The following is a 9,044-nucleotide window of genomic DNA, read 5'->3' as shown; positions in this document are numbered from 1 at the left end:
CTCAGACAGGACAACCCATTTAAAACAAACCCTGCTAAAAAGTCCTGACAACATTTTTTACTTAGTACAAGAGCTGGCCCTTGTACTGCAATTAAAACCCCCTCAGCTGTCCCATCAGCTTGGCACTTTACAAAAGGCCCATCCACTAGGTGATGGAAAAGATTCTTAGAGAATTAATAAAGATGCTTCAAGTATCACTAAATGTTCACCATATGCCATGGAATGGAAGGGGAAATCGCAACCAAACAGAAGAGGAGGAGGAAGAGGAAGAGAACGGTCTACTGAGAAGACAAAGCACCCAGCGCCACCATTCCACTTGCAGGAAATCTGTTCTAAGAGTTGCGACTTGGGGACGCTAAGAAAGCAGAAGTGTGCCTGTGGAAGCAAGTCAGGAAAAGTAGACTTGAATCCTACTATAAACATGCCTGTTTCTCTGTGTGCAGTGTGGTATCAAATGTGACTGAGCCCAAGCCCTTTTTCAAGTCTTGCATCAGAGCCGAAATTATACTTGACGGGTAGGAAGGAAAGATGAAAGGAAGGAGGGAAGGAAGGAAGAAAGGAAGGACAGGTAGATATAGATATTACTTCTTAATTCATTTTAGACCCAGATGATACTCACCCTTTTACAACCACCTGAGAAAATCAGGCATGTGATGGGTTCTAGAAAAAAAATACATGTCCCTAACTTAAGACAAATAGCATGCTTAGCCTCAAAACGCATTGCATGCAAATAAGAGAAGAGTTTTAGTGTCAGGACCCAGGCTCACATTAGAGGAAAATCAAGAAATGAAGGAGAGAGTACACGAATAATTCAGGAGTCCAAGTACAGAATCCACACCTAGGTTTTAGGCTTACTCCACTCTGTTCGACTTCAGTCATGAAACTTTCATTCATTTTTTAAACACTTACTAAGTTCCTCCAGTGCCCTAATACTGGATTAAGTGTTTGAGCACACAGCGTGAACAAACCAGGAGGGGTCCATATTTTCCTCATCATGCTTACTGTCTAAAGGAAAAAACACGTATTAATAAACATTAATGAGTACTGTCCCATTGTCTATTACTGCAAAACCAGCTACTCCAAAGCATAAAGGCTTTTAAAGCATCAACCACTGTATTATACCTAACAACACTGAGGGTCAGGAATTCGGGCAGCATTTAGCTAGGCGGGTCTATCCCACATGGTGTCAATGGATGTCACATGACCATGTTCAACTGGCATATACAATGAAGTCTGGAAGGTCCAAAGCAGCTCACGGACATGCCATATGCCTCGGCAGGGATGGCTAGAAGGGTGGGCTCAGCAGGGACAGTTGAATAAATGCCTCTATAAGGACACTGTGGCATGGCAGTGTCAGGGTAATCAGGATTCCCATTCAGTAGCTTGGGACTCCCAGAAAGTGCTCCAAGACTCAGGAAGCAGAAGCCTACAGTTTGTTAAGGTCTTAGCCTGGAAAATCCCTTATCATCTTCAGCCACGTTTTACCAAAAGTCATAGAGCCAGCCCAGATTCAATGGAAGGTCCCAGGGATCCCACTCTTCCTGATGGAAGAAGAAAGAGTCTGCAGCCATTTTTAGTCTACCACAAATATCTAATTCACAGATGTGAAAAGTACGATGAAGGGTAGGAACAGGGTGCCATGAGGGGGACAGAGAGAGGAAATCGAACTGAGAGTGGGTGAGCAGGTGGCCGTGGGCTCTCTCTAGCTCAGAGGCATCAGTGGTCAAAGCTATCAGGTGCAGCCCATCTTCCTCACATGATATCCCATCTTCAAGATGAACTCCCCCCCCCAAAAAAAAGTGTCTTTATCTGTCGGAATAAAATTTTGATACAGTGTTTTGTGTTTTTCTAACTCCCTGGAACATGCTTCAAACATGCTTCAAAACTACTGAATTCCTTCCAACCTCTGAGGATTGAAAAAAATTACATCGCTAAGAATTTAATGATACAGAACAGCAAACTCTGCTCTGAAGTCAAATACAACATCTGTAACAGCACAATAAAATAATAAGCCATCAAGGAAAAAAACTTGTTACTATATATGAATATTGGGCAAGAATAATTTGTCATCTGAACATACAGAATATTAGATGCTATGGAATGGTCATAATTCACATTCACTTCTTCTAATGAAAGTAAATATTTTAACTTAAAATTTCCAGGTATTTATGTTTATCATAAAAATTCCATAGCTGGTCTACGTACATGTGTAATACACTCCACTTCCACTCCGCTTCCACTCACACAGTAAGCATCTACTTTGTGCCAGGTTCTCTTGCCGTATACCGTCTTCATAGATGAGTTCTGCAAAAAGAATTCCTTGTGTGACTGAGCCTGTCCTCCCTTCCCCTCTCCTGCACTGCCACTGCCCAAGTTCAAGATGGCTTCAGCCTTGCCTGGACTATTAGAGCAACCTTCCTCCAGTCCTCTCTCTCCAGTACGTGCTCAAATGGCCCCCCAGAGGGATCTTTCAAAAACCATCCCCACAGGGTAACATCCAGCTCCAAAGCCTAATGGGCAAGGCCCTCCACAGGCAGGTTGTAATCACGCTCTCCAGCCTCGTCTCTGACCGCCCCAGACACTCGGGGGTCCTCGGGGTCTGCAGTGTGTGGCCCCACACTCGCCGCCTTTATTTCTCGCCAGTTTATCCTCCAAGCCTCATCTCAAAACTCGCCTCCTTTAGAGAATTTTCCCCAGGCTCCTGCTCTCAGCTCTGTCACAGCCTAATGACAGCATATTAAACTGTCCACTCTGTCTGTCCCTGACCTCCAGCCTCAGCCTGGGGCTGTATCTTCCTCACCTTTTTATCTCCAGTGACCAGCAGGGCCTGGCCCACCGGCACCATTTGATCAACACTGCGGAATAGCTCCTCCTTTAGACCCCAGATGACCTTCTAGAAGGTTGATTTTCTGGCTTGAGACAATTTCAGTTTTCTTGAAACATCCAAAAGCCGTGGTGCCAATAGGGATATAGAGAAAAATATATGTATTTTTTAAGTTCATTTCAACTTCTAAATTTTTCTCCTAGTAAGCAGAGGACTCTTCTTTATAGTCTGTTATCTGACTCTACACTGACTCTACACTGATGTAATTTGCCTATTTTTTAAGTTCCAAAGCTCAGTAGCTGGGAATTTGCCGGCCAAATCTAATCCCAATATATTTGATCCATCACGCTGGCTTTTCAAACAGTCCCTGAAAATGGCTCCATCTGCAGAGTTCAGGGCTCCCTGTGACACCAGAAACTGACCAAAGAAAGGAGAGAGGAGTAGAGATCACACAGTGAGCTCACTAGAACTTTGCCATTTCCTAACACTGGGACCTCCAGCAAGTTCATTTCTCCATACACCTCAGCTGTCCCATCTGGAAAATGGGGACTCACAGGAAGATAACCACTGCCTCACAGCATGTAGTTAAGCAAGAAACGTTGAGCACTTAGCACAGCAAATAGCACCCACCTTGCTCTCCTCCTCCAACTGCATGTAAACATTAGGGGAGAAAGCAGTTTCCCACAAGCAGGAAACACAGGATGGGCAACCAGCTGGGCCCTGCCCCCCAGTCCAGTTCCAGTCCCCATGTGGGAGTTCACTTTCTTTGGCCTGCAGTCACCTCTGCAGACAAAGATTCCTGGGGAAGAGCTCACACTCCCAAGGTGATGAAGACAAGAAGACAGAGGCACCATATACTAGTAGGTACTGGTTTCTCCATGGTGGTCAGCCAGGCTGCAGTGTCACAAAAGGCAAACACGTTCCCCCCACATTCACAATGACCACCAGCAATGAAACCCATCAGCCTCTCTTGTGCAGGGCATCTGGGGGGACCTTTTTGCCCAAACATCATCCCTTGACACACTCCTTTATCACCACCCAAGAGTCTCCAGACACAGGGGAAACATTGGATCCACCTAAATAACTTGCAGGCTGCATCCCAGAATCATTGGTTAAAACCAAGTTGTTTCTGTTAAGGTTGCTTCAGGGGAACAGCAGTAGGGAAATTGGAAACAATCAGAGGTCAGGAATCAGAGGGAATTTAAAGATCATCTAGAGAGAAATAATGACTTGCTCAAGGTCCTACAGCAAGTTAATGACAGAGATGGGAGTAGAGACCAGTGTTCCTGAAGCCAACTCCAATATTTTTGCCCATTAGGGCACAGAGATGATGATGATTGGATACACATTGGTATTTAGTAAGGGAGGCATTTTAAGAGCAGAAGGACTCCTGAAGTATGCATTGATTTTTGCATGAAAGGTCTGTTGAGTTGCAACCTTGTGGCAGGCACTGAGGTAGCAGCAAACAATGTGACAGATAGGGAGCTCTCATGCGGCTTACAGCCTGAGTAGGATGAGGGGCGAGATGACAAGCAAATGCACCAAGTAATTACCATTTGTGACAGGAGCCATGAAGGAAGCGAAGGGGACACTATGATGGCAAATAACACAGTGGACCAAGTTGTTTGGGGTTTTATTGTTTTGTTTTGTTTTAAATAAGGTGGTCAAAGAAGGACTCACAGAAGAACTGGCCTTTAAACCAAACCTGAAGGGCCGAACTCCAGCCACAGGAAGAGCCACTAGAAGAATACTCTAAGGAGAGAAAAAGAGTAAGCAGCAGGAAAGAGCTCTGCTCTTTTCTAGAAATAGTCTGTGGGGGCGTGGAGCACGGAGAGCAAAGCAGAGAATGTAGGAGAGGGGATGAGCAGGGAAGGCTGGAGCCATGGCACACCAGGTCTCATAAGCCAAGGTAGGAAATTCAAATTTTACTCTAGGCAAAAAAGCAAATCTACAGAGAATCCAAGCGGAGGAGAGACACATTTTATCTTTTCATTTCTTGGAAGATGCCGCTCCACATGATGCCAGGTGAGCAAGCACAGAAGCAGGAGCTCACTTGGAAAGCAGGGAAGGGGTGCATGCAAGGGGATGGTGTCCTAGGCTCTAGTGAGGGCACTGGTGACAAACGAAAAAAGATACGTGGACTTGTGACCAGTTCAGAAGTAGAACTAAGAACATTTGTCAATAGATTAGATTTAACTAGAAGGAAAAAGTGGTGTTTGACCTAGGTTTGTCACTTAAGGCTCTGGCTGGCCACCCTAGAATTTAGAGAAATTTCTGAAGACCTAGAATGAATGGGAGGTGATAAGTGACAGACTCTGGCTGAATCCAGGTAATCTGAAGTCCAAGCAAGTTGGTAGACCTCTCTAGGCCTTGGTTTTCTTATGTACAAAAATGGGATAATGACACCCACAGTGTCGAATGATTAAAGGGATTTAGGGAGTACAGAGCCTGACACATATTAGTTCTCCATAAATGTTAGTTTCACTCTTTCTAAAATAACAAATCTCATTTGGGAACAGATACAGTCCTCTGAAGACTTTTTTTTTTTTTTAACTTAGTCCACTATAAGACAGAAAGCTTTCAAAATATTCTAAATAAGTATTTTCTAACACAAATTAGTAGCACGCATCATTATTTCATCATTAGGAAATCCTATAAAGCGTTTTAGAAGATTATTTTTCTTTCATTTCTTTGTTGTTGTTTGACTCTCAAAGCTAAACTCTGGTTTTATTGTGATTTCATCTAGAGAAAAATCTTCATATTCTTAGTTACTGCCTCAAAAGTATGTCAACTTGATGAAATGAACTAAGGGAAGACTATGGATTTCTCAACCACCCATTATGTTAAGTTTCAACTCTAGGTCCAAACAGTATTTCCAAAGTGACTGAGTCAACAGAAAGAAAAATAATGCCCCCACTTCGTGTTTTCCTGGGGCGGAACCACTCAAGAGCCACAGAGAAGGCAAGAGCGTAGGCATTACAATGTACAACCACTTAACCCCGCCAGAATCCAAATTCAGTGTCTTTTCCACACCCAACCATAGAAGAGCAGGAAACAGCTCTGGGGTTCCAGCTGATGCTCTAAGACAGTAAGGTCATCCCAAACAAATGCTTTCACTGTGGAGACCTGGACAGTGAGTATTTCATGCGATCACCGAAGATCTTCCCCCAATACACATAAACATGTATGTACAACATGCATAAACGTGTAGATGAAGTCTTTGAGCAGTAATTTTGTTGGGTTGTTTGCTGGTAGAGCCAAACTCATAGAAAAAGAGAGGGTAATCACTGTGATTTCTAGCCTAACGCGTTCATTGGAGAATCACACTTATACCTTAGGGAGAAAAAATTATTTTTCCCTCAAGACAAGTCATTGGGAGACTGTATCACAAAGGTTTCAATTCTTACTCAATTTCTTATTCAATTTTCCAAAATAAAAGTAGAATATATATACAACTTCTTGGGAGCTAAGCAGTGCAAAAGAGGGGTATCCCCACAAAACCATATCCACATACTCACTGCACTACTAAGCATGCTTTCCTATGAAAAAGACGAACAATGCCCAACTACTGATAACCAAAGAACTTGCTTTTCTAAGAGAGTGTAGCAGTATAATATGTTTCTAAAGCTAAATACCTCCTCTCACAGAGACTGTCATTTAAATTCCTGCCTAGCAAAGGGATTTTTATGGAAGGTTAATGCCTCCTATAACATTTATCCTGGATGGTGGAGCTTTTCGCATAATTTTCTGGGCTTTATTCCTGCAGTGTTATAGAACCTTATCTTCCCTCTAATAGCTTGCCAGTAAAGACCCAGTGCATATAAAGGCAGTCGTTATTTCTCAGTTCAAGCCCTGATTTAATGAAATTCCAAATCTCTAGTAAACGGAGGCTTGGGGTTAAGCCACAAAGAAAAAAAAAGGCAGGCCAGAGGTGAGCAGTTACGGCCCTGCCTGGGTCTGACTTATGGAAGGTTACCCAGGCCGGAGCTCTGGCCGGTGGAGGATGCCTGAGGCTGCGAGGAAGACCACCAGTCAGGCCAGTGGACTAAGTCAAGGACGGCAGCACCGCTTTCTTTAAAGGGATCTTCAGCTATGAGGAAGACTTTCCATATACTCCCCATTTGCCTTTGAATTTATTTGCCTTTTCATCATCTTCCTAATCTCCTTCATTATTTTGACCTTTACTAGAGACCCTAGCATTTCATTCAAACATTTCCTTCCCAGGTACTTCTCTACCTTTCCTTCTTCATCCATAAGTGAGCCAACACTAATGATAACAGATTGTATTTTCCAAAAATAGCCACAGCAGTATCTCTGGTCCTACCTGCCCTTCTGGGACCTTGCCACTTTCCCATGCAGAGGTAGGGTCTGTTTTGCCTCTCCTTTATACCAGACTTTGTGACCACCTTGTTGAATAAAATGCACGAAGTACCTGACTTCAGGGGGAAGGCAATGAGAAGCAACAGAACTCCTGGCCCGTTCTCTAGAACCCAGCCACCAAGCTGTGAGAAAGCCAGAACCAGTCTACATAGAGGACACCTAGCTGAGGCACCTAGCTGAGAGCCAACCTCAACCAGCAGATCTGGGAGTCAACAGGTCTTCAGATCGTGCCAGCCCTCAGCCTTCGAGTCTTCCAACTGGGGTCTCACGTGTCATGGAGCACAGATTAATCAATTCCACTCTTCCTTGTCCAAATTCCTGACACATGGAACTGTGAGCATAGTAAGAGTTGTTTTATGCCATTTCTGGGTAACTTCTTTCATAGGGATACTTCATGGAGCATCAATGCGATATAACCATATCCTCTAAGAGATCTACCATGTTTGCTGCAGAGACCTCTTGCTCTCCAGCAAAGGCCCCTCAGGTACACTCCAGTGGTCCCTTGAGCCAACCCCTAGCCATTCAGCGAGACACTGGGTGGGGCAAGGTCTCTGGAGACCCCACACACAGGTCCTTTCTTGTGGCCTCAGCTAAGTTACCTAACCCGAGTTTTACAATTTCATCCATAAAACAGGGGTAATAATGTCTACTTGGGAAACCAAGCACGTGAAGCTCTTACACACGGTAGGAGTTCTAAAACCCCACTGTCACTAATAGAGAATTCTTCCCAGTGCATGCCTCCTCCTGGAAGTCAGTACCAGCCTGGAACTACATCATTCCTTTAGACACCTTCTAGCAAAACTTCCAGAAGTTAGCACAACATTTTAGAAGGACCACTGCCTAGGGCTCAGACACTGCTGGCCACTGTTAAGAGCTATCCCTTCCCCGTCATATCTTTGTGCACTTGGATTATAGATTCCCACATGCACTTCGTATCTACAAATCCACAGAGGAGCAGAGGAACCTCACAGGAGGAGGGGAAATAACACTCTGACCTTCTTGCCGCCTATTGATGTTCAATCGTTTAAGACCTTTTTCCTCTGACAGAGTGGCAGCAAAGTAGGAAAATACAAGAGAACCCTAAAAGGGAATTCATTGTAAGGGAAATGGAGTCGGAATTGGCAAATGAGACACAATACTAGATAAAAGGAAATAATTCTTGGCACAACGTGTAATAAGTTGAACCCCTCACAGACACATCAAACTGGAGCCAGAAGCAGGTTTGTCGGAAAAACAGCTGCATCAGCCCTCATAGAGGGTTGTACCTCGTGGAGGGCAGACAGCTTTGTTCTAGAACTGTGCAGTCTCATCCAGGAGCTACTAGCCATATGTGGCTACTGAGCATTTAAAATGTGGCCAGTCCAACTTGAGATGTTAGCATAAAATATACACCAGATTTCAAGGACTTCCTATGAAAAAGAGTATTTCTTTAATAATTTCATATGCATTACACGTTGAAATAATATTTAGGTATATTGAGTTAAATACCATGTTGAAATTCATTTCATCTGTTTATTTTTTAATGTGTCTGCTAGGAAACTTAAAATTATGTATGTGGCCCACACTGTATTTCCACTGGACAGTGCCACACTAGAACATCCTTGCCTAGGATACAGGGTACTGAAAACCAAGTTGGCTGGAGCCAATCTATAGATCTATATTCACAACGGGGTGACAAACAAGTCCCAGAATTCTTGGGGTCCGCAGAGCTTCCTCACACACTCCTGTGGAGAACCACCGAGGCTCAGCCACGCTCTCAACAGCTGTCCTCCTGCACTAGCCACGTGATGCTGGCCACACCCATGGCACGGGGCGGCGGGGGGGGGGGGGGGGGGGGGGC

Source organism: Enhydra lutris, unplaced genomic scaffold (genome assembly GCF_002288905.1).
Source record: "Enhydra lutris kenyoni isolate GAN:26980312 unplaced genomic scaffold, ASM228890v2 scaffoldscaffold13, whole genome shotgun sequence".
Lineage (NCBI taxonomy): Eukaryota > Metazoa > Chordata > Mammalia > Carnivora > Mustelidae > Enhydra > Enhydra lutris.
This window is presented reverse-complemented; position numbering follows the sequence as displayed.